Below are 24,519 nucleotides of genomic sequence, written 5' to 3' on the forward strand. Positions count from 1 at the left end.
ACACACTAATATATCTGGGAAACAAAGCTCTACTTTGCCACATCCAAAATGGCGGCCGCCACCGGAAGTAAACAAAACCACGTTAATTGCGTTAATTTTTTTTAACGCGTTAATTCTTTAAAATTAATCGACAAAATTAACGTGTTAATTTTGACAGCACTAATATATATATATTTTAAAATAAATCAACGTCATCTAGCGGGCCAGATATAATTGATGGCGGGCCAGTCTTGGCCCACGGGCCGCTAATTGCCGACCCCTGTCCTACAGTATGGCGGCTGGCAGCTGTTGCAGTGCATGGTGGGATTTGTAGTATTAGCGGTGGGAGTGCAATTTACCGGCGGGCCATTAATAACAGACGTATAAAATGATCTCGCAGGGCATAAGAAATGATCTTGCGGGCTGAGAGTTTAACATGTCTGCACTAGATTCCATATCTGCCATATTCTGTAGAGAAATGTGACACTTTAACACTGTACAAACTGTAGCAAACATTACCTGAAACGGTGTAAGTTAGTCCTCATCCTCCAAAAAACATTCCTCTTGCAACACTAAAAGTGAAACATACTGCTTGCAATTACAAAAAGTAAGCTAGAAATTAGATGGATAGATGAATTATTGCTGTAAACTGCAGATTTGCCATGCGAGAACAGAAAGCTAAACAAGGGGCACAACAGTAAGGACAAAGAATTTTGCTTACTGTATTACAGAAACTAAATTTATCCAAAAATCTGGGTCACTTCTCAACTGTGCCCTGCGTCTGTGTCCTCTGTTTGCTTTGTGCTTTGTTTCAATGTTCATCTCATCTCCTCTGTAGGGAATGTCTTTGAGCAAAGTGATAGGACGTTTCTGTTTTTCTTTGTTTCATGTCATTCTTTCATTGTTTCCTGTTTTTCATTCTGAAATCCTCCGCACTGGTTTTGACCTTTACTCGCCTCGCCATCCAGGAAACTTTTTTTAAACTTTGATTTGTCCAATAAAGCATTGAACTATATTGCAGCTCTGCCTCCGCTGTTTACATTCGGGGTCTTATTCCTTGTGTTACCCTGTCTGCGCAATACCGACTTCTTATTGTCAAAAAGAATGGAGTTGATTTTAGGATGAATTCCAGGGAAATATCTCTATAGGGGGACGACTGACAGCATGGCCTCAGATCATACTGACACACTGGAAACAAGCATGCCGAGGACTACATATCCGTCCAAGTTTCACTCAACGCGCCTGCTAGGCAGGCCAGAGTACAGCAGACAGGAAAAGTTGGCAGAAGAGAAAGAGACGCCCACAGTGAAGGAAGGTGAGACACATAATGAGACCAAAGTAGAGTAACAGTGATGCAAAACTGTCAATTAAAGACAGACTATGTGTACTGTCCATGTATCTATGCATGTGTATTCCCAGTGTTCACGCAAAGAGTATGTTTTATGTATGCTGCTGCAGCTGACACCCGTTCCATATGTAACCCTTCAGCTGGTAAGACGTGGCCTTCCACTTCCCGCCTGATGAGTTAGAGATCCTGATTGATCCAATCCAGAGGATGCAATTTGGTGAACTAAACTTATTAAAGCTTGTCCAACCTGTCAACTTTTCTCTCTAATCTTTGAGTTGCCTTGAATCGAAGTAACCACCTCAATTACTGATTGCACACACACAACTTCCCCACGTCCGTCTCTCTGCGGCTTGATTCAGAGATTCTGTTTTGTTTTTGGTTAGATAGTTCTGGTTGAAGTTCTGGTTTCTTATTTCAAGAGTAGTCTGTTCATTAGCATACACAGCCCTTTTCCTGTCGTAGTCTGCTTCATGTCTTTCTGTTTTAATGATCTGAGCTCCTGGTGATAAAAAAGAACTTCATGTCACAGAGTAGGTTTTATGTCCTTTACCCTTAACAAGCCGAATCGTGACGGTGTTGCGCATGACTTCACAGACGGGCAGGTTAGCAGAGAGTCAACAACACATTCCATGGCTTTACACGATCCCTCATGATGTATGAATTATAAACATGAACGACTCTGAACTGAATGTACGGAACATGCTGTAACAGCGTCTGCAGCCTGGCCGCCCGTTTTTATCCGGAGGATGATAAGATAAGTGGCTGAGAGTGCGGTCATTATCTATACCTACCTACTTACATACGCACTATCCATCTATAGAAGGCTCTGGCTCAAGGTTTACAGCTTTTAGAATCTTTTCTTTTGAAGGTTCTCTATGTAACACTCAAACAACCATTGTTAATACAACTTAATGACACCTTTGGGCATTCAATGAGCTGCAGTCGGCTTGCTCATGGTCACACTCGTAGTTGTGAGTGAGTGTCGTTCTTTGTCCTCGAGATAGAAACCAGTCCACAGGATGTGCAACTGAAAAAGACATGGGGGGGCTACAACTCTAAGTCACGTTACAACCTGTTCAACCAACACCAATAAAAAAATAAAATGAATACATAAAATGCCTCACAAACTTATATTAAAACCTTTGCTCTGGTTGTTGACACTATCTTGTTCTCAGCTGTAACATTCATGGTCAATATCATTGGCTAATATCATCCAATCACATCCATTCAAGTATCCTTGTCAGTGCTCGGATTCTTCAAGCTCCTTCAAAGAGCGGAGTGTTTTCCACTGAATTTAACTGTACGTCTGACTGAACTGACACTGCTATATCCGTGCTGCTCCACAGTTCAATAGCTTGCAATGCTATGCCTTAAAAAACATGTTCAGGTGTTGGAATGGAGCATGATGGGCCACTAATGATATCTGTTACACCTGGAGTGCAGGAAACAAAAGTTTGGAAATGGACTTGTTATATCTGGCTTTACTGCATTCAGCCAATACTAATCAGTTAGAGAACTGAGCTGACACAGAGTCTGCAGATTAGCTCAGGACATCCCTGATAACAAGATTAGCAATGATGTACATAGTTACTGCTTCCCAGATTCAAGTCAAATCCTGGATGGGTTTCTCACTGATTTACAGCACATATGACCAGCACATTTGTCTCTGTATGAGCCTGAATGATGGGAGACGTGGAGTATAGTATTTATATATAGTTACATTTAATATTTGAAAAATCCATTTTTTATTACTGAGGCTTCTGAGTTTCTATTACTGCAAGGGTTCTGGCGTGTCTTTAGGCTAATAATGGGCTAATAATAATAATAATAATAATAATAATAATAATAATAATATTTTATCCAAAATAATATGATTATCCAAAAAAGTTGGCAACGTATCAGATGTTGAAACTTCAATTTGATGCCAGCAACATATCTGAAAAAAGTTGGACAGTTTCATGTGTACCACTGTGTTCATCAGCTCTTTAGTAAACACTCTATAATCGTCTGCATACAAAGGAGTCTTTGCTGTAATCTTGAAAGTGGAATGTTTTCCCGTTCTTGCTTAATGTAGTATTTCAGCTGTTCAACAGTTTGGGGTCTCTTCTGCTGTATTTCCTATTTTATAATGCACCAAAAACATTTATTTTACTACAGAGCCATGCTGGTGGAATAGGTGCAGAATGTGGTTTGACATTGTCTTGATGAAATAAACAGAGACGTCCCTGAAAAAGATTTCATCCACTTGTTGCGCCAAATCCTTTATCATTCAGCATTAATGGTGGCTTCACAAGTGTGTAGGTTGTCCCATCATGCCATGTGCATCAACATACGATCACGGATGCTGGCGTTTGAACTGAGCGCTGATAACAAAAAGGTATACGGGGCGCAGGTTGGACAGAATAGACACCATTCAGCTGATTACACATCCGTCTGGCATTAAAATGATTTTAAATCTGTTATTTTTTGATAGAAAACTTATTACATTTTGAGTTCTAGTTACTAGATTGGCAGGTAGACGAGATAAGATAAAATATTTCTTTCAAGAGACTTCCAAAGCAGAAAAAATATCACCTTCTCTCACCTTATCTCCAACAAGATATTGGATGTTTGGAGAAAAAAAGATGGTAGCAGATCCAGCTTTGATTAAAGACAATGACCTCCACCCAGAGGTGCACTGCAGCAATATACAGCAGCACAATACTAAAAGCTTCTCAGCATCTAAATTGGATTATTTATTGTTTTATGTTGTTGCAGGCTTTGCTACAGAGTCTTCATCCTTATTTATCCTGCAATATGTGTTACTGACAGTCCACCCAGGGATTATTAAAAGACTCAAAGATTAAAACTTTGTACTGTGCAGACCTCGCTGCTATTTTTTCCCTGTTCTCTAAGTTCAGTAAAAGAACAACTGGGAAAAACAGAAGTGCCACAACAAGAAGATCTGCTGGAGGAGGCTTAATTAATCTGCCTGAATGTTCTGCAGAGAGGTCAGCAGCAAAGTCGCGCCTAGCAGGATGTCTACACAGAGCTGACCTTTGAGGGGAACACGAGCCGAAGCTATTGTAGGTTTGTAGCTGTGCTGCATCTTTTAATGAACCTTCTATGTTGGAATAAAAAACTCTAATGAATACGTCTTCTGAATGAACTGTGTTAAGCAAGCTTGTTAGCTCGGAGAGCTTTATTTTCTGTCTTTAATAAGTTTGTATTGAACAAAAACGGTGAACAAACTTACAGGGGGAAGTAAACAAAACACTAGAGAGACAATAGAGAAGTAGCTGCAGGAGTTGTTCCTACTGGCTGGTGCTAGCTCGGATGGCTAATGACACTTTGGAGCCAGTTTAGAATTCACATAATGAATTAAATGGAAACCACTGGTGTGTAGTCAAGTGGTCTCTTTTGATTGCAGTAAATACAGCTGCATCGGGGTCAAACGTGTGTGACTCATAGTCAAATGAAGACAAAGGAACACTCTAAGCAACTCCATGAAAATCTGAGAGTGAAGTAAAGTCAGGGGATGGATACAAGAACATTTCCAAGTCACTGAACGTCCCTTAGAGTCCAGTTAAATCGAGCATTAAGAAATGGAAAGAGCATGGCACAGGTAAGGGTAAAGGTCTCGAGCAGGTAGGTCCCAAGACTGTTGTCTGTTGTCCTGGAGTGGACGAGTCCAGATTCAATGAAGATGTCGTCTCTGGACTTGATGTGGAAAAAGATACCTATTCAGATAAAGCTAATGTTCATTAGTGACAGAAACATTAAATCTATTATGATTCAAAGAGGGAAGACAATAAAACTGAATATTTTATATAATCCATATTACTGCATACTGTTAAAAGGCGATAGTGAAACTGTAATATCAGGATTAATCAATAATTAATTGACTCTACTGCGAGCTGTGTCCGTTTTCTTAAAAGTAAAAAAATTGAGTTATGAATATAAAAAAACAACACAAAGATAATGGAATAATGGTGCATTCCATGGGCTACGTGCTGATAAAAATTTAATCTCGACCTTGGGTATGGCTTCATTAAATTTAATCTTCAGAAAAGTATGAATTAAAATCACAGGCAGATTTTTATATGTTTTGAGCCACAAATTCCCAAACATCCATTTTGCAAAGATAAAATAAATGATGAGCTTACTGTAAGAGTGTATTGTTTTGACCCTAGTAGTGGTGATATGGACCTGACTAAATGAAATGGCTCACTTGAAGAACTACATGTCCTTTTCTGCATTATGTATAGTTTGATGCAGAAACCCACTGAATAAATCACGTTTTGTTTGCACGGTCCAATGATCAAGTGTTGCAGAAAACCTGCCTTTGATTTCTTTTTGCAGAGAAGCACAAACCAAAAAAACAAACTTTCTTATGAAGCTGGGTGTTTTGAAGCAAAGCAATATCATGAATGTTTTAACAGAGATGTTCCAATCAAGAAATAAGAGCGAGGGAGGTACGGACAGGCGAGGGTGTGCCAATTAAAAAGATTCCAAATTCCCTGTGTGCCACCACCAATTACACAGATAATGAAGCTCGCATCATCATGGAGGTACAACCCAAGGAAACGAAACATAACATCAACAGACAACAAGAAGCTGCATTATTCAATTAAGAGGAAACAGCTGCGGTTTAACTGCCCACACTTTGTCTCATCACTGTACAGTCAGGTGATTTTATTTGAACAGTCTGTATCAGTGAGCACGCGTCTATTTTTGGTCCACATATTAGACCATCCTCTGAGGTGGTGCAGTCGGTCAGTGATGGTGTTTGCTTTGGCTGTCAATCAGTGTCAATCTGCACACACACACACACACACACACACACACACAGAGGAACATTCCTGGCTGCATCTGAGACAGCACGTCATTTTAAACACACCATGGTACATAATGTTAATGCCCTCCTCATCCAGAATACGCATAATGTTCTAAAGAAAAGGATTTGCGACCTCTGACTGGTTTACCATCTTTTGTTTTGCTGTGTCATCACTATTCTTATCTATACACCCAAAGTGTTTACAAGAGCACAAAGTTCTTCGTAGATCCAGCCTCTTAGTTTTGCTCCAATAGTGCACCACAGACCCGAGGGTCCACCCTCACTGTGGGAAACACAGAGCTGAATCAGAGTCAGCACACATGGCACTTCATATTTTGAATGATGTTCATTTTATTATTTGGGTGTAGTTTCTTGAGGTTAGGTGGTGCAGGAATGCAGTTTCAACACATTTTTTGACCGCCAGACCTCCTGCAGATAATGTATCTTTCCAAGTTGGCTCCACCAGTGAAAACATAACCAGGTGCCCATGGATATGAAATCAAATACATATGCAGGAGGTTCATTTGAAACGCCTGTCAGATGCGATGGCACTTTAATTTCTTATCAAACTCTTAAACTGCGTTAGCTTAGCATAGCATCTAGGAGGGGAACAGCTAGCTTGGCTCTGTCTAACAGATCTGCCTACCGGTACCTCTAAAGCTCACTGAGTAACACGTTACATCTTTTGTTTTTATTAAAGCTGCACAAAAGCTAAAGTTTAAAAAAAACAACTGGGAGTTCATGTGCTGGAATATTTCCTGGCCTGTAGCATGGACTTCCTGGAGTCTTAGCTGAGCTATGGCTGCTGGCGCTCACTTCATGAGAACGATAACAATCTTCTAATCTGACTCCCAGCAAATAAGCACATTTCCTAAAATGCTAAATGATTCCTTTAAGTATGGAGTCAAGAGAACATTTGCATGTTTTAGCATATAGGCTAATCTGGCCCCTTCAAAGACAAAACGTCTGCCCACCAGCATCTTCACAGCCTCATGATGAACATGTAGTTTGTAGTTTTAGGGGGACATACGCTGAAAATAATTCTTGATATTATGCTTTGCAGAGCACTTTTGTTGATGATGCAAACAAACTCATCAACCTCCCTGTGATGCTCACTGTGTCCTTTTTAAGACACTGCCGCTCGATGGACTTTTCCCACTTTGAACTGAGCCAAACTAGCTCCAGTCTTAATGCTGCTGGATTGTGCCATCTGTTTTCTCATTTCGCATTGAGAAAGACAGCCCATGAATGGAGCCTTCAGCAGGAAAACAATGATTATACTGCCAGAGGAGAAAGGATGGAACACTGCGCTCCATCTCCATAACACAGAAATGGTTATAGCAGAGCTTTGGTTCTTATTACTGTCATGAAAACAACAGACATGTCTTCAGAACTTTTTTCCATCTAATTGCTGCCAGTATCAGTGATGAAGTTGGAGATGAAGCATCTGTCACACTTAATTTGACATACCTACACACACATACACACAGACACACACACACACATACAACACTGAGGTACTCTGCACTGTTTGTGTTCTGTGTTTTTCACCCTCTCCAGTGGGCAGATGTGTGTCCACACACTCACATTCAGCATGAGCCTAATGATGACTCATTCAATGCCCCAATTTCATGTACACACACGTGTAACACGCAGACACACACACATGCACGATAATGAGGTCTCATCCAGCTTCATCCCTGTGTGCCCTTTAGAGCGGCAGCAGAACAACTGGACCACTTAGCGACATAGGTGGCCACACACACCGCCGAGCCGCCTGATTGGTCCAAGTAGATCAGTGCATCCAAAACACGGATGGACCACAGGGCCACACACACACTCACACACACGTGTATATATTGGCACACAAACAAGCCGTCGATCTGATTGGCTGATGCGGGCTCTGCATTCCGTACATCACGACGTATCTGAGCTACAGGTGGCTGGGGAAGGGAGTGCGTTGCCGTGGCAACACGAAGCACGGGGCGGGAACAAGTTATGGCGCTTTGATGTGAGGAGACTATCAATGATGGAGGTTAATGCATGTGTGGCTCAGGACAGAGGGTGTCTGAGGTGAGTCGTGCACATTTCATTGGTGAAGTCACATCCGTCTTTGTGTCATCGCGTCCTCCCTCCGGCATCATTCGTTGTCTTCCCCATTGTCTGCCTCCCACATCTGTCTCTCTTTGTAGTATCTCCATTTCCCTTCATGCTCGTCCTCCCACTTTGTCAAACAAGGAACAGAGTGGCCACATTACCAAAGTCCTGTATATATTACAGTGTGTTTCAAAGAGTGCCGTTAATATGCAGCAGCGGTGCTGTGCATATTATGAGTGAGCACAGCTGTCCCACATTTAAAGTAATTGAACACAGATCATAATGTGAAGATTATGAAAGGAAATCCAGCCCTGTGTTTTCTCTCTGTGGGTGCTCTGATGTTCTCATTGGACGGACAGCTCATGTCCACATCTCCCTTGTTTTGGTGCATGAGCCAATCAGATTTGAAATGGATTCCATAAATGACAGATGGCAGAATAGTAACAGCTCCGTCCATGTGATTCTCCCACTGCTGCTGCAACATGGAGGTCCATTAGATGGGCAGTTATGAGGGTTTCACATGACAACAGCAAACCAGGTCAGCGCATAACCCATTCATAATTACCTGAATCAATTATATATTCAGCTTCTGAATATCACAAATAAAAACACAACTATCATAGATTGGTACAGACTAAGAATCCACAGACAGACAGCAGCTCTGTGAAACTACTTCAGCACAGTAACATGCTCACAGTGTTTTGCAGGTAAGAATTGATTGAATTAATATTTTGACCTAATGATGGCGCTCGGGGGATTACCAAAGTGATTCCTGTACCTCTGTGTCTGTTCATGGGAATCCATCCAATGTTTATTCAACCTTGTGATAACCAAAGTCATTAAGATTCATCCCCTAAGATACATGAATATCTGCACAAAGTTTCATGGCAATACATCCAGTAGTTTTTCAGTCCAGACCTGGATGTGTTTAACCAATCGACTGATGTTGCCATCCATAGAGCCACAAGCCGTGCTTTGTTCAGCGCTCCATCAAAATCAGTATTAAAAGAAATGTCTATCAGCAGTGAACTTGAGCAGTGAAGCAATAAACCCCCAAAGCTCTCAATAACTAATGTGTTCTTCTGGGTAGTTTAGGTTTGATCACTAACGGGTATCAGTTCCAATATTTATTAATAATGTCTTCTATTGGAACTCGTGTTGACACTTCTTACTTTAATGGGAATCAAATATAACTATGTGTAGATCTACGCTCAACATGCTCTTCATATTATTTTCTGAGCCCATTGATCATAGAATACTTTTAATTATCATCCACTGTGTGTGTGAGAGAGAGTTAGTGGTTGAGGTTTATCCTGGTGACTGGCTGTCTAGCTTTTAGTTCAGACAGTGGAGAATGTGTTGAGAGTCGTGAATCAATACGTGCACTCAAATAATTAGTTGCTTCAAAAGAGGATAATATATCAGACTTAAAGGACCAGTCTGTAGGACTTAGTGGCATCTAGCAGTGAGGTTAAATCACAACCAACCTAATACCCCTCGCCTCACCCTTGTCTTTCAAACATGGAGAAAACACTGTGGCCTCGTAAAACACTAAAGATACTCTGTAGAGCCAGAGTTTGTTTTCTGTAGAGACATGACCTGCTCCCTCTGCAGATATAAAAGACTCATTCTAAGGTGACGAAAACATCATTCTTATTCACAAATGAAAACATACTTATGAATATTGTATTAATTTCTACCATATTCTGCCAACACACCCACTAAATCGTACATTGGAGACCGTCACAGCCAGCAGCAGCAGCTAAAGCGACATCGTTTTTTTAGTTTTATACTGGCAGTGTTATTATTAGAGTTCATAACTTTGGTGCTGTGTCATTTGTTGACTTTTGGTCAGACATTATGTAATTGAAAACACCATAAAGTAGAAGGAAGAGTTCAATAGTTCAAACACCAATAACACCACTGACTGCTACAGACATTACAAATTAATCAGGAACCAATACCAGTTCACAATCAGCGCTCGGTACCTCTGCCTGCTCGAAGCTACAGTCATCAGTGTCTTCAGAGGAGATGAGTGATTACAAGCTGCCGTGCACCGCCTCCCTCCACACACACCACTTAGCGTCTGAGCTGACACATTACATTCTCATCAGAGCACAAGGCCTTCTACTGCAATTCTTCTTCTTCACCTCTTTTCTCCTGAGAGCCTTTTTCACACAATAGCCATGAGTCATGACCAACCTGATCGGTCACAGCCTCTGTCTTCTGCAACTCAGCCACTGTCTTCCTGTACTGAATATTATATGGTGGTTTTGCACAATATATATTAGACCTTGTAATAACAAAGAACACGAAAGCTCACAATATGAGTTTTCATTTCACATAAGAAGTAAAACCAGGAGCCATGAATGTGCGATATGACTCAGCAGTTGTTGGATAAAACCTTGTTTACCGCCAACATGCTACAAAGTGAAGTGTTAAAAATGGAGAAAATTGATTGATGCGTTCATGTGTCACTCAGTTTGGCTTGTTTCAGGCTTCAGATGTCTCACATTCTTGTATTTCCAGCAAAAGCCCTTCTGTGTGAGCTTTCTTTGCCAAGATATATGTTATTGTAGGAGAGTTCAAATTCACTGGATGACCTTTACTGCAAAGCGCTTTTCCCATCTCTCTTAATCTCCTGTCTGTCTCCACTCCGGATCATCTAATAAGGCAGAAATGCCATTTAAATGTCAGTTAGTGACATGAACAAATGAAAAGATAAGAAATGAAAACTATCAAAGTGTTTTTCTTTTATTCGCTCGTATACAATTAAACTGAGCGCCAAGACACGGAGGACGAAGCATGCTGCAGAGAACAAGCGCAGAGAATGACAAAAAGGGGAACTCACCGCTGCATTCTTCTCTCAATGATTTCTTTCTCGTCTTTTCTCTTTGCCGTCACACAATATGGATCTTCTACAGAGTTAAATCAGCCAGAAGTTCTTTGTGGCTTGCTGCCAGAGTGAGAAAAGTTGATGAGGTTCCCGGAAACTTCTCCTGCTCCGTGGGTAGCTCTACTTGTGAAGAGGAAGCAGGATGAACGTCTATGTCTCTGCTGCGATCTCCAACGGCCTCTTGGGCAATCACTGTCTCTTAATGCTACTGCTTAGACGGTGAAGTTGGCTGTGATGTGACTTTGCTGAGAAGCAAATGAAATGAAGTTGCTTGCCAGGCTTATACTTCTGAGTCTCTCACTCCGTCTCTCTCTCTCTCTGCTTCTCTGGAGGCCTCCCTGGCTACTGTTGCTATACTCCCGCCTCTAAGGCAAACGGAAGATGCTGCAGTGAGTCGTCTTCTGGGTGGATTGAAGCACTGGGCTAGTGAGCATGTGTAACCTACTGGGTTGGACTGAAGCACCGGGATAGTGAACGTTGTTGCTGAAAAGTTGCCTTGTGTTGCGTATCTATCTAGAAGCTGTCTGCTGAGGTATATAGTTCCCTGCCAGGTATATTGTTTAGAAAGGTGAGGCTATTGTGAGTGTGTGTAGCTACCTTTCTGGCAACGTGTTGCCTTTCCTTCCAGTAATAAGGACCCCGAATTCCAGGCTACGAGTGTGGATCCGTTCTATTTAGTCAGTGAGCGGGTCTGAGCTGGCAGTTGGTAAGAGGTCCAAGGTCATTGCTGGTCGTCACGGTTGCAGTGAGGAGAGCTTGAGAGGCAATACAGGTTGTCACGGTAACAGCAGCGAGAGGTCACAGGTGTGTCTTTGCTCTGTGTTCCAGTCACTTGGTTGGCTAATTCGGTGGAGGAGGTAGGCAGTGGGAGAAATTCCCTGAGGTAAATGGAGAAATGTTGCACGAAGAGAAGAAACTGAGAACAGATAATAAATAGTTTTTTTTCCTTTTCAGGGTCTCTGGGAGGTAGAAAGCAGAAGAGGTTTCTCTGATTGGATCAGAGGTGGAGGACAGGATGGTGGGAGGTAAAACTGTGTTGAGTATATTCTTCTATCTCCTGAAAGAATGCTGGTGGTTTCCCAGTGTCCACCGGCTCTGCCTCTTAACATGCACACGGATGTTTCTTCAGGGGCTCCACCTGTGGAAGATGGAACATAAAGACAGGTGAGAATATGACTATTATTATTGGACTTTATCAAGAGTGTGTCTTGTCACAGGTTCCATTTGAGACTTTTATGGTAACAGGGCCAGACTACGTGGCGTCGGCCCGATCGGACACACAGTGTGTCGGATATGTTTGGGAATGCCAATTGCCATTTGTCGCAGTGGACAATCGAACACCACATCTGGGACAGAAAGCCAACATATTAGATATTTATTTACTATTTGCCGTCCATGACAAATTCCAAGTTTTTCACAGCATGAGCACAGAGAATTTGGTTTTTACTCTTCAGTCCTCGAAAATGAGACAATGAGAAAATGAGGCCTTAGTTTGTTGTTCCAGGAACTCAGTCCCTAACCCCTGTGACTCTATAACTTCCTGATCTGCCCAATCTTTTTTTTTTAAACAAATATATGGAGATTTAAAAGGGGGGGGGGGGCATTCTTTGTGTATTATTCCTTTGTTTTGTTTTTTTATTCCCTTATTTTTTACTGCTATTACCCCCCACCAGCCAACACAGTCCAGGCCCACCCCCATCATTTATGTATATGTAGTTACACAAAACAAAACAAAGAACAGGAAGCAGCAACAATATCTTAAAGCAAAGTATGGATATGAATCTGTGTGGGTGTGTGTGTTGTGGGGGTGGGTATGTGTGACTGCAGAGGTGTAAGTGTGTGACTATGAGTACAATATGCCACGGGAGTGTATCCAGGCTGGTGTATGTGTTTTATTATAATGTGGTGTGTGTAGGAATGTGTGCAGCACCAACTTCCCTTAAAGACTGGGATGTTGTTCTAAGCTGTAATTGTTTCCATACATATGTATTCTGACTAATGTCAAATTTGTATTCGTTCTTCTAACTTCCAGTTTAAGAGAATTGTTTTCTTGGCGACGGCTGGAGAGAGAGATGAGCTGAGCACCAGACAGTGTGATACCGTTGGCAGGCCCAAAGTGTGTGAAAATAATTATCTGTTGGGCCCATTGTGCATTGTGAACAAGTGTCAAGCTTGCCAGGACCATTTTGCACATTTTTATTGATCCTGCAGATCTTTTCTGTTGAAGGTGAGATGATTAAGTTAAGTCAGTGTTCCAGATATCTGTTGGGACTGTCAGAGTTATCTGAAGAGTTCTGAGGTTCATTTATTTGGATCTGTAAATTGAATTATATCACTGAATGTGTTAGTAGTACTAGTAGTAGAAGTTGTGTTATTTTTTGTTTTTATTATGGAGGCCTCAGTAGGTCTTCTAAAAACTGGTGTCTGCCGTTACGGACTTATTGTTGTGTGTGATAGTTTAGAGGAGCGCAGTGGAGTTTGACTTTCCACCAGGCTGTCAGGGTTGTGGAGATGGCTATTTATCAAGCATGGACATTGTTTGATGGTTGTGTTGAGGAAAGGTTAATCTTAGATGTTTTATCTATGGATACTGTTTGGGAATGCCTTATGGATACTGTGGTTGGTTTGATGGATCCGTGTAAACGGGTATAGCGTTTGATTCAGCGGGTAGTAGAAAGGAAAGTTTGTGCCAAGGAAAGAGGGAGGAGTTTCAAACAAAATAAACATAAAAGGAAGAAACATAGACCTAAAAAGAAAAAGAGGGGAACTGGCAGGAGGGTTATAGATGAATTGTGTTGATCACTTTGTGTATGCTACGTTGAGATCAGCCATGGGTTTAACTTTGGGTTGGCTGTCAGTGTACAATGGTGTTTGTCTAAATACGTTCGCTTGTCATTATTTCTGCTTTCCTTCAGGATCGGGATCGCATTTGTTTGATTCCCTGGGAAACTGGCTGTTGTATCTTGTTGTATCTTTGCTTTTGATCAGTTCTTTCCGTTGAAAATGTTTAAACTTAGCGACAACTGGTCTGGATTGATGGTGTGTCGATGCGGTGTAAATCGTGTGGTGCACTGTGTTCTGTTCGGTGGGCGAAGTTTTGGAGATGAGATTGCTCTGTTTTCCCTGGTGACGGTTTCCGTTTGTTCAGTTAAAGTTAGTACTGATGACTGTAGCAAGTCTTACTTTTTCGACGGCTATGATGTGGTTGTGAGTGAATTCCAGGCTCAACTTTAGTTCTTTTATTTCATCATGAAGGGAAATAAGAATATGGAGTTTTTTTGTTGATGCTGGACAGAACAGTAACCTCAATCTCAGTCTGAAGGTCCTCTGTGTCTGTGGATGAATGTTTCTTTCTTTTGGTGGATTTTGTGGATGAATAGATGTGGTTGGTGTTCATGTTGTGTTGTAGTAGTGGTCAATTAATTCCTCCAAGTCTGATAAATCCTCCACTGTGGGGATAATTCTATCTGTGCAGAACACAGCAGAATAGGAAAGATGTCGTCCTACAGTGTTCTATTTTCATGTGGTTTTCCTCTTCTAGTGTTCGAGCTGATCTTTTTTCAATCCTCACCAGTCAACCTGAACCAAAGAAGAAGGCTTATGCCCTCAAGAAGCAACTCTAGTTACATTATGAGGGGGGACAAAAAGAAGAATTACTTAAAGAACTACAATTCAGTCAAGATTTTACATATATAGACATGGAATACACTCCCGCACATACAAAGGGCTCATAGATAAATATGCAGAGATGGCGGGGTGTATCAGCACCCTGGGAGCAATTAGGGGTTCAGTGGGCCCAGGAGGTGAACTGGCACCTCTCCAACTCCCAGTCCACACTCAGTAATGTGGTTGCTGCTCTTCTTGAACCGGTCACCCTCTGGTTCTCAAAGCCAAGTCCCTGTGGACTGAGCTACTGCTTCCCCCAGCCTATGAAACCAATGTCACTATCTTTTCCATTCTTATAGTACATTAGATGTGTACTTAGTGTGCCTCACAAAAACACTACTAAGCTGTTGTGATTACATCCTGATAAAGGCACATTGTAAACCGTGTACATGCATGTCACAACAGCTCTGCAGTGATGATGGAAGCCAGTAAACAAATGCATAGAATTTGTTCTGCAGTAACAAAAGCTGGAGTACTTGTTCTGTATGCAAAGCAACTACTTGGTGGAAAATCTATTGTTGGCAATCCACATTTGAATTCACACAATGTACAGACATACACACACACAGGCTGTTAATCTTCCTCCATCTGTGCAAGCTGCTCTTGCGTCGGGCCTCTTGTCACATACATCTCACCCTGTAAGGCTCTATCTCGTATAGACAGACACAAAGTCACTCTCACACTCTAAACGCATATTAAACACGTTCATATTCAATTAAATATGATAATGTGATCATGCTAAGAAACAGATTCAAAGAATAAATCTCTGATAAACATATTTAAATATACTAAAACGGCATAATATTTTAGAAAAGCTGTTTTATAACTCGTACAAAATGCCCCCAGTACACAGGAACAAGACGCCCAGACTGACAAAAAGCATCCCTTAGTGGTCGTTTTGCATCTCTTTCTCGTGTTTTTTTGTCTCTTTGTGGGTATTTTGTGTCTCTTTTATGATAAAGAACTTTACCCTCCTTTCACTTCTGTTTGTGGCAAAAAAAAAAAAAACAACAACTGGAGATGCCGCACTGCTTAGCTCTTCCTGATGCATAGGAGCCTCAAAGGCAAACAAATGAAACCTCAGCAGAGGGCCTAATTAAAGCGGCAGCAGGAAACGCCAAATGAAAGAGACATCAAGATTAATCTTCTGAAGGAAGACGGCAGGAGAGGGAGCGAGGATGAGAGGAAGGAGCCACTTCGTACAATATGTATCATTCTGTAAGCAGGAAGGGGGGGAAAAAAGAGATTTCCATCCCCCCACCAACTACAGTGACAGATGTACAGTAAAGGCTGCTATCAGTAGTTCACCAGATATACGGTATAAGTGTCAGAATGCAATGGAAACCTCGAGGGTATGGCTCGTTGCCTGCCAAATTAGCTGTGAACGTGGGGAAAAAAAAAAAAGACCAATCTATCGCCAGAATTAACAACCGGCTGCTGGAAAGAGCGAGAAGAGATAGAGATAGAGTGGATGAAAAAAGAGCAAAGGAAGCAGAAGGGGCGACCTGTTGGATCGGTGTTAAATGTTTCAGGGCCTGAATTCAGAGACTTTGCAGCCAGTCATTCTAATATCTCTCTCTCTGTCTCGGAGTATGACGCTGAACCCTCACCGAGCACATTGCAGCCGCGATTGCATGCCCCATCTGAAGTGTTTCAGAGGCCGGACTTTGTTAACTTGCTCAGATTTGGTTATTGTCTCTGGCTTATGCGCTTCTAAATATGTACAGTAAATATTCTGCGTAGTTAAATTGTTTCCGTTTTGGCACAGGGTGTTTTATTTTGAAAATTTACTGGGTTCTCTATGCCGTTTCTGTGTCTGACTACCTGTCAACTTGAGCTGCTCTGTGCAGATTGTGCTGGTCGCCGCGTCCGTTAAAAATGGAACGAAAATAGAACAGCGGAGCCGAGATTTCAAACACTGAATATTGAGACTGTGGCGCACACGGGAATGCGTCACATCCGTGCCCGGTGGAATTTGGCCATCAAGACTGACTCTTGTACACCAACATATGCAGCAGTAAGATCACGTTTACTGTGTCTGAATAAAGAGAATGGCAAAATATCTGGTGGTGGATGAATGAGTTTTATTGTCATACAGACATACAGACACACACACATATATATCATCCTGCTGCTAAATATCCAATAATGTGTGTTAATCTGAGATAATAGCAGATGATTCATGATTTACTCCTGATTTGGTGATGTTGCTAAAAACTACAGTGTCCAGCTGCTCCAGGAAACACAAATATTGGATGAAACTATATATTTGTGAGATATTTTTAATCTTCAGTATGGGGCGGATGAATGGACTTGGGGCTGAGCGTTGCGAACACATTGATGGTTTCCTTTATTTCTCCGGAGTCACACAGCACATTCATCTCTGTGAATCCAAAAACATCTCCATGATTTTCACAGTGTGTGTGTGTGTGTGTGTGTGTGTGTGTGTGTGTGTGTGAGAGGCCTGACTGCCTGTCATTGTTCTGGATCTGACCCTGACCTCTGACCTCAGAGACGAGGCAGGAAACCAAAAGAGGAAGTTGTCCTCCGGGCATCAATAAACCATCACACTGCTGTCTTTGGTGTCTCTGAACCTGCTGACTTATTCTTTTAGAGAGTGGCACACTGACCTGGAACAGTGTGCAAGCAGGCACGAGTGCCAGTTTCTTAGTAGTAACGTGTGTGTGTGTTTGTCTCTTGGCTGAAGCTCCGTCTCAGTATTTGGCAGCAGGTAGCGATGAGGTCATTGCTCTTTTTTTTTTTTCTGCTGAGATTTTGGATGTGGATGGAGTTCAGAGTTTAGAGAACACCCACCAACCCGCCTACACACACTCTGCAGGAGCAACTTTGGTATTCAGCCAAGTGTGTGTGTATATGTGTGTGTGTGAGAGAGACCTTCCCTCTGTGCAGCGTTGCTCTACACTAATGACAGTGAGCTAAATTAAATGTTTTCAGCAGCACGATTGCTCCGGAAAGCTTAAAAGATACGAGCGTGCGTGCGTGCGCAGAAATTCAAATGTTTCCTCGCTTTGAAGCTCCATCTGTAAGTGTGCATCTCTTTAAGTTGGTAAGTAGCTGGGCTGTAAAATTGGGATCACATGCTTGTTAGTTTTTGAGGAGTGCTGTGGTGACAGAGCAGTACATTAGCTTATAGAGTACTTATAGAGTACATGAAGCTACGAGCCCCGCCACGGAATCTGTGAAACTGGTAAAACCTGTTTAACAGTATAGCATGTCCTATAGCATGATGGCAGTCACCCACCTCAGAGGTAAGGGTGATAAGGGCTGTGTGCTGGTGTCGGGCTGGGTGTGGCACTCCTGATACGGCTTTACAATGAATATTTCTCTGACAGCGTTCTCCCATGCCACGTCCAACCTACAAACTAATCTCTCTCTCTTTATCAGAGGGGATGTAGACAGAGTTGGCAAGGAAACTGCAATAAATCGAGCGGGCCGCTGAATCAAAGCCTGTAATTATTCTTACTGATATCATATGAGAAATATCATCTCACCGTGGAGCTGCGGGAGCTCTGTGATATGATCAAAAGTAAGAGGAGTTTTCTCCGTATAAACAGAATATCAAGTGTTGCTGTGGAAGTAATTGCAGTCAGTGTGGCCCGGAGGCTTTTTCACCGCTTCGCCACAGTCAAAACACAAACAGAGGTGATTTCACGCCAGCAGAGATCATTGAGCACTGAAATGAATAGACGTGATTTAGAGAATAAAAAGACACGTCAAGCCAAGTGAGGGATTTACGACAGGGACACAACGAAGCTTCAACATTCAGAAAATTATTCTGATTTCCAAGCAAACTGGGAATATACAGTGTGTAGTCGTCTAACAATTAATCAATCCCAATTAAACAGATATGAAGGATTAAGTTTGCAATAATTCAGATTTTCTTGGGTTTTAATAGAGCAGTCCTTTTAGATCACAGCCTCAGATCATGCCTAAAAAATCTAATTACATTGAAGTTAAAGAAATGAAATCATGAGCGTAAATAGAAGGTGTAAAACGCAGCAAAGAAAAGTTCAGTGATAATATAATATACAGTATATTATCATAATGTATAGTAGTCAGTCTAATCATCTCGCTGACAGTCAATGTAACAAGATAAGAGGAGAGAGCCGTGTCAACAAGCCAAAGACACTCAGAGAAGAAAGCAGACATCTTGTTTTGTAAAACGGTTTTTAGCTTCCAAAGTCATCGTGATGTCACTAAACCCTGTCATCTATCCTAATAAAGTGTATATACATTAGATTACTGTAACTATCATGCCAGGTTTGAAAAGATAAACTGGGTCAACTCAGTGCTGCATCATTTTTTAAATTATCAAGAGAGTTTCCCTCCAACATACTAAAGCAGCAGACAACAGAGATGCAGTGTAGCTTCTTTCCTTTCTGTAAAAACATCTTCCATGTCAGTGAAATATTAATGATGTCCCACTTCTTCCTTCATAGAGTGAAGCCAAAAAAAAAAACTGCAGACATGCTGTATATGGAGCCAGTGTTTGGTTTGTCCGTTCTGGGCTAATGTAGGAACATGACGGTTCAGAATGTTGGACTCTGTGGAAGAGGGTCAATGACGTATTTTCACAGGTAAAAGGCTCATGAAATCATACTACAGAGCCCACTAAGCCTTACACACTGGACCTTTAATGTTGCTTTCACAGCAGGATAGCCTGGATAACCGCCTTCCAGCAGCTGCTCGATTTGGGGCGGTATTGCCCAAAAAAGTAGCACTGACTATGAAGGAAAAAAAGCACCAGGAAGAAGAAAAGCAGGCTCATCGATTGGTTTCGTTTGCTGGATAGTCTGTTTGCTTTCCCACTGTAAGCGAACCGCACCAGGGATCACTCGCAAGTGGGCCGAGACCCACGTTTTCAGATGGACCAGAGTTGGGATGAGCTTTCACATCTGCCAACACGAACAAGACTATCTGAGGAAATGAACTCTGGTCTGTTTAAAGCAGACCAAACAGAGCTGGTGTGAAAGCGCCTGAGGTCTGTGTGTTACTGACAGTGAGTAAAATGACAGTTTTCATATAGTCTTGTTATCTGTTGTATGTTTTTTGTACTAAAATGAGGTGAACACATGTGGATCATCCCACTGCACACCTGCAGCTTGAGCACAGCAAATTATATCTGTCTTCTTTCTTCTGACCAAATCTGAATTTCACATTTTTATGAGAACTAGAACAGGTCGATTGAGAATGGCTGATCGAAGATCTTGAGAATGAAACCCTGAGAAATAACGAGACAAGCCGTCCTCATTCAAGTCTTAACAATGTTGGAAATATCACAAATATCAAATGTGAAAAGCTTCATTATCCATGAATTTATATTCACGTCAAGTCTGAGTGTGGAGTGCAGTGTCTCTCACTGTGACGCATGACGTTCATTAAGACCCAAACTACAGCATGCTCTGTGTGACTGCAGCTGGCCCCGGTTCGAATCCCGCATCGGACTCCCCCTCTCTCTGCCCCCTGCTTCCTGTCTATCTTCAGCTGTACTATCGAGAGAGAGAGAAAGAGAGACACAGACAGACAGACAGACAGACTCGATAAAGCTGTTATTAATCAGAGAATTAAAAAGTTATTTCCTCATTGTCATTACATTCAGCAGGTATAGACACACCCACGGCAACCCACCTCAGCTCCCCTCAGGCCCCACCACGGGTTGTCGGTTTAATATAATATAATATAATATGATATAAAGTCCTTAGGACTCAACAGTTCTGGAATACGGCACAGTTTTGTTGACTGAAGGAGGTGAGACATACAGGTCTCTTAAATTTAAATTTAAGGTGGCGAAGGTTTAGTTCAGTTCAGGCCTTTAAATGACTCATTCAGCTTTAGAGAACGATCATAAAAAATAAAAAGTGACCTTTTTGACCTTTGTCGTCATGGTGACAATAATGAACACAGCGTTAAGGTCATGACATGATGTGTTGACATGTTTACCGTCAGTTGTAAGCGGGAAATGGACAGTGTTCAAAGTCTGATGTTTGCTGTCGACCTGACTTCCCCATGCGGACTTCGTCTTTTGCTCCCGTCACAATGAGCGTGTTCCTTCATTTGCATTAACATACATCACTTTGGAAACAAAGTGCTGTTGTAGTGTTCTATTCGACATAAACAAACACCATGTCCACCACTATACCCTTCAACACGTCACAGCATTATATAACAACCAAACTACACCTTCAAAATGACTGGGCAACGTCAATGAATAGAACTAATATTGTAAATAAATGAGGAAATAAATGTAGTATTCTGCCTGCCACTGAATTGCATTCAACAAGTGAAATGGTTTCACATTAAAACTGTACACCTTATTTATGTACTTACTTCATTACTACAACCACGATTCCAAATCCTTCAGACATATCTCCAGTTCATATGATATCACAGACTCATTCTGAATCTGACGCAGCTTCCAACAACTTTTTCTAATTTGGGATGTAGTATTAGTGTTGGGTTGTTAGTTTCTAGTGCACCTTTACAACTAATGGCACATCTCTCTTCATACTGTGCACTCTGTATCAAAGACAAGTGGTAATATCTGCTGGGTGGCAGACAGCTGAGGTGCAGAGAGACGGGTGGCAGCTCCTGCATATTTCACTCAACACAGAGCCTCCTATATTGCCTCCTATATGACCTCGGCGGACTGTTATACAAGCAGGCCACATGAGGACAAACAGAGGCATGCACTTGGTGAGGACAGTCACATGGACACAGAAGCATTAAAAAGAATTCACAACAACAACAACACACAGCAGCTATTGTACAATAGCTTCATGGGTCCATATGTATACAGTATTTGTGGAGGGGTTATTGTATACAGTGAAGAATTCTATCTCACACACACACACACACACACACACACACACACACACACAGCAGCAGCAAACTTGTCACACAGAGCACAGTATGGTTGACCTTGGATGCCGTAAGCTTCGCCAGCAGCTGAGCCAAGATCAGGACAGAAGAGGGCGGGGGGGAGGCAGACACATGAGAGGGGAGGGAGGGGAGGGAGAAAATGCAAGATAATTTAGAGAAAAAAAGAGGACGAAGAGCAATGAGAGGAAGAAATGGAGCAGGAGGAAGTTGAGAAGGAACTAAGAATAAGGAGGAGAGGGGAGGAGGCGAAGAGGTGTACAAAGCTGTATATGGATTAACTAGAAACGTCTTGCTATGGTTGCATAGCAACCGCGGGAAAGTCATGAAAACTGAACCAAAAAAAAAAAAAAAATACCACTCTGCTTTTCAGGCACTCAGAGGCTGAACTCCCCCGTTTGTACAACATATTCACACACACACACACACACACACACACACACACACACACACACACACACACACACACACTTCCATATGTCAGCCTACACACACACTAATCCTGTACAGTTTCAGAGGCAGAGGGGATGTGAATGAGTGACAAAGGAGGAAGAAAAGGATGACAACAGAGAGAAAGATGAAGAAAAAAAAGACAGAAAACACACACTGGCACTCGGGTCTTTGGATCAAATGACATGACAAAGAAATCAAATACGCTTTAAGGTTCTTTATGGAACTTTTAGAAAACCCTTGTTTATTGATGACACCTTTGGCCACGGAGTAAATTCAACTGACGCTGCGAGCGATCATCCTGGGCATCGACCAAAAGTGACTAAAACAAGACTGAATGCTGTTCAATCAATTAGAATCATATTTAGAATATCTGTAACGCTACTATATTTTATTTTGACCACTGGCTCCATGGTTCTCACCAGCTTGCCGGTTGCAAATCACTCCATCAGCCGACGCAACCAACGACAGCCAAGTGACAGCCAGCCCACTAACCCGAGTTTAGGGTTACAGTTAGCTCAGGCCTGGGCAGTCTGTTCCACAAAGGGCCGGTGTGGCTGCACGTTTTTGTTCCAACCAACCAAGAGCACACAGTTTGACCAATCAACTCTGTGAAGGCTGAGATCAGTTGATTAAATGAGTCAAGTCTAGCGGGTGAAGAAAGCTATAAATAATAAGCCCACTCAGCTGGGATACCCGTATTGATCATTATCTGGAGATTTACAGCAAAAATATGCAATCAGGGGATTGGGATTATGAAAAATTATGACACAAATGGTATTTTTTCTTAACATCCCCAGAAGGAGGATGAATTAGCTAACGTTACTCACCCAAGACAGCATTTTGCTGTGCCAACTGGCTGAAACACGGCTATTGCAATTGAATTTCGCCATTGGCTGATCTGGAGGAAGGTGACGTATGAGCAACTCCTTCAGCAGCAGACTTCTACACCCAGTGTAAGAAGGAGAGGTACCACAGGTCTTTCATCCAACTGCTGTCAGACTGTACAACACCTGCAGCACCTGAATAATGTTGTAGTTTCTGTTTTTCAATCAGCACCACTGCTCACCACAGCTTTATAATACATTTATTTAGATTTTTGTATCTGTATTTATCTCTCCATCCCACTACTTACCATGTGCAATATTATTTATATCTTGCCACTTTACGTTTGTAAATTATTACATCATGACTCTACCTTTGCAATATGATTTATATCTTACCACTTTCACACTTAGTACTCATTCTTGCACTTCTGTACACTTGTCTGTTGTTTGTCTGTTTATTAAATGTTTATTAGTTTCTTATTTACTGTATAGGCTGAAGGATTCTTTTGTCTGTTGTTGTTTTTGCCTTTGCTATTTTTATTCTCTTTTATTTTTTTTTATACTTCTATAGTGTATATTACACCTTTGCTGCTGTAACAAAAGAATTTCCCTGTTGTGGGATGAATAAAGTATAATCTAATCTAAATCTAATCTAACCTAGCTTAATCTAATGGTGGGTATTTCGTCAACGAACAACCCTCTATGACCCCATAAGAAAAAATTCAGCAGACTGAAATGCCATCTCTCCTGTTTAAGTTCTTTCTTGTTCAGGCAAAGTATTTACAGCTAAATGTTTCTTTCCTTCTGAGCAGCTGTTGGACCGAGCAGCTACACTGGGGCAATGGAGATATCTGGATTATTTTGAATATAGGGCAAATTGAGTCTTGAACATGTATCTTGAATATCTATTTCAGTATCTGCTGCCAAGGAAGGTGAAAGCCTTTCACTTTCCCAACCCAGATTTTTCCCAGACACTGTTGAGAAATCAAACCGCTGTGACCACATGTTCTTTAGCTCCTCTTATATCCACTTTCTTAAAGCCCCCATGCTCTGAAAAATCCTGTTGAGTAAAAGATCACATGCAAGTCTGTCTTTTCAAGAGACCAATGACCTACTTAGCAAGTCTATACCCAGTCTTCTGGGCAGACACTTTAACGCTGCCATTCTGCAATCTATACACAGTGTGTTGTCCTACATTCCAGCCAGAGCTACGATATGATATGATAACGTCAGGTCACATGTCATGCTAATTTGTTTTAACGGTACAAAACATTTAAATCACAAACAAATATTTGAACTATTTTTACAATATTCAGTTGATTGAAAGATTGATTAACAAGTACAAATAAAGACAACAGGCCTGTCAAGCTTTAAAGTGAAATGCATGGGCAGTAAGGCCAACGTTCAAGGGTTGTGCCTTTCAAAAAAAAACAAAAAAAACACAAGAGCAAGGAAATGTAAGGAATGGATGATTGGCTGATTGATCTTGGCAAAATCTGATTGGTTTAACTGAAAGAGTAGATCAGAACTTCCCCACTGTGTG

General features: G+C 41.6%; 1 protein-coding gene across 2 annotated transcripts in view; it reads right to left on the reverse strand.

The window, feature by feature from the left end:
* LOC104926829 (thyroid hormone receptor alpha) overlaps positions 1-24,519 on the reverse strand; it is a 100,409-nt gene that overhangs the window by 51,098 nt on the left and 24,792 nt on the right. The window contains exons 4-5 of one of the 2 annotated variants that reach the window (XM_027284844.1): positions 20,184-20,307; positions 11,092-12,274 (exon numbers count right to left, since the gene is read on the reverse strand). The gene's annotated coding sequence lies outside the window, so the exon portion shown is untranslated. The remainder of the gene's footprint in view (positions 1-11,091; positions 12,275-20,183; positions 20,308-24,519) is intronic. The other variant, XM_019261701.2, reaches the window with a different exon arrangement.

Source organism: Larimichthys crocea, chromosome XII (assembly GCF_000972845.2).
Source record: "Larimichthys crocea isolate SSNF chromosome XII, L_crocea_2.0, whole genome shotgun sequence".
Lineage (NCBI taxonomy): Eukaryota > Metazoa > Chordata > Actinopteri > Sciaenidae > Larimichthys > Larimichthys crocea.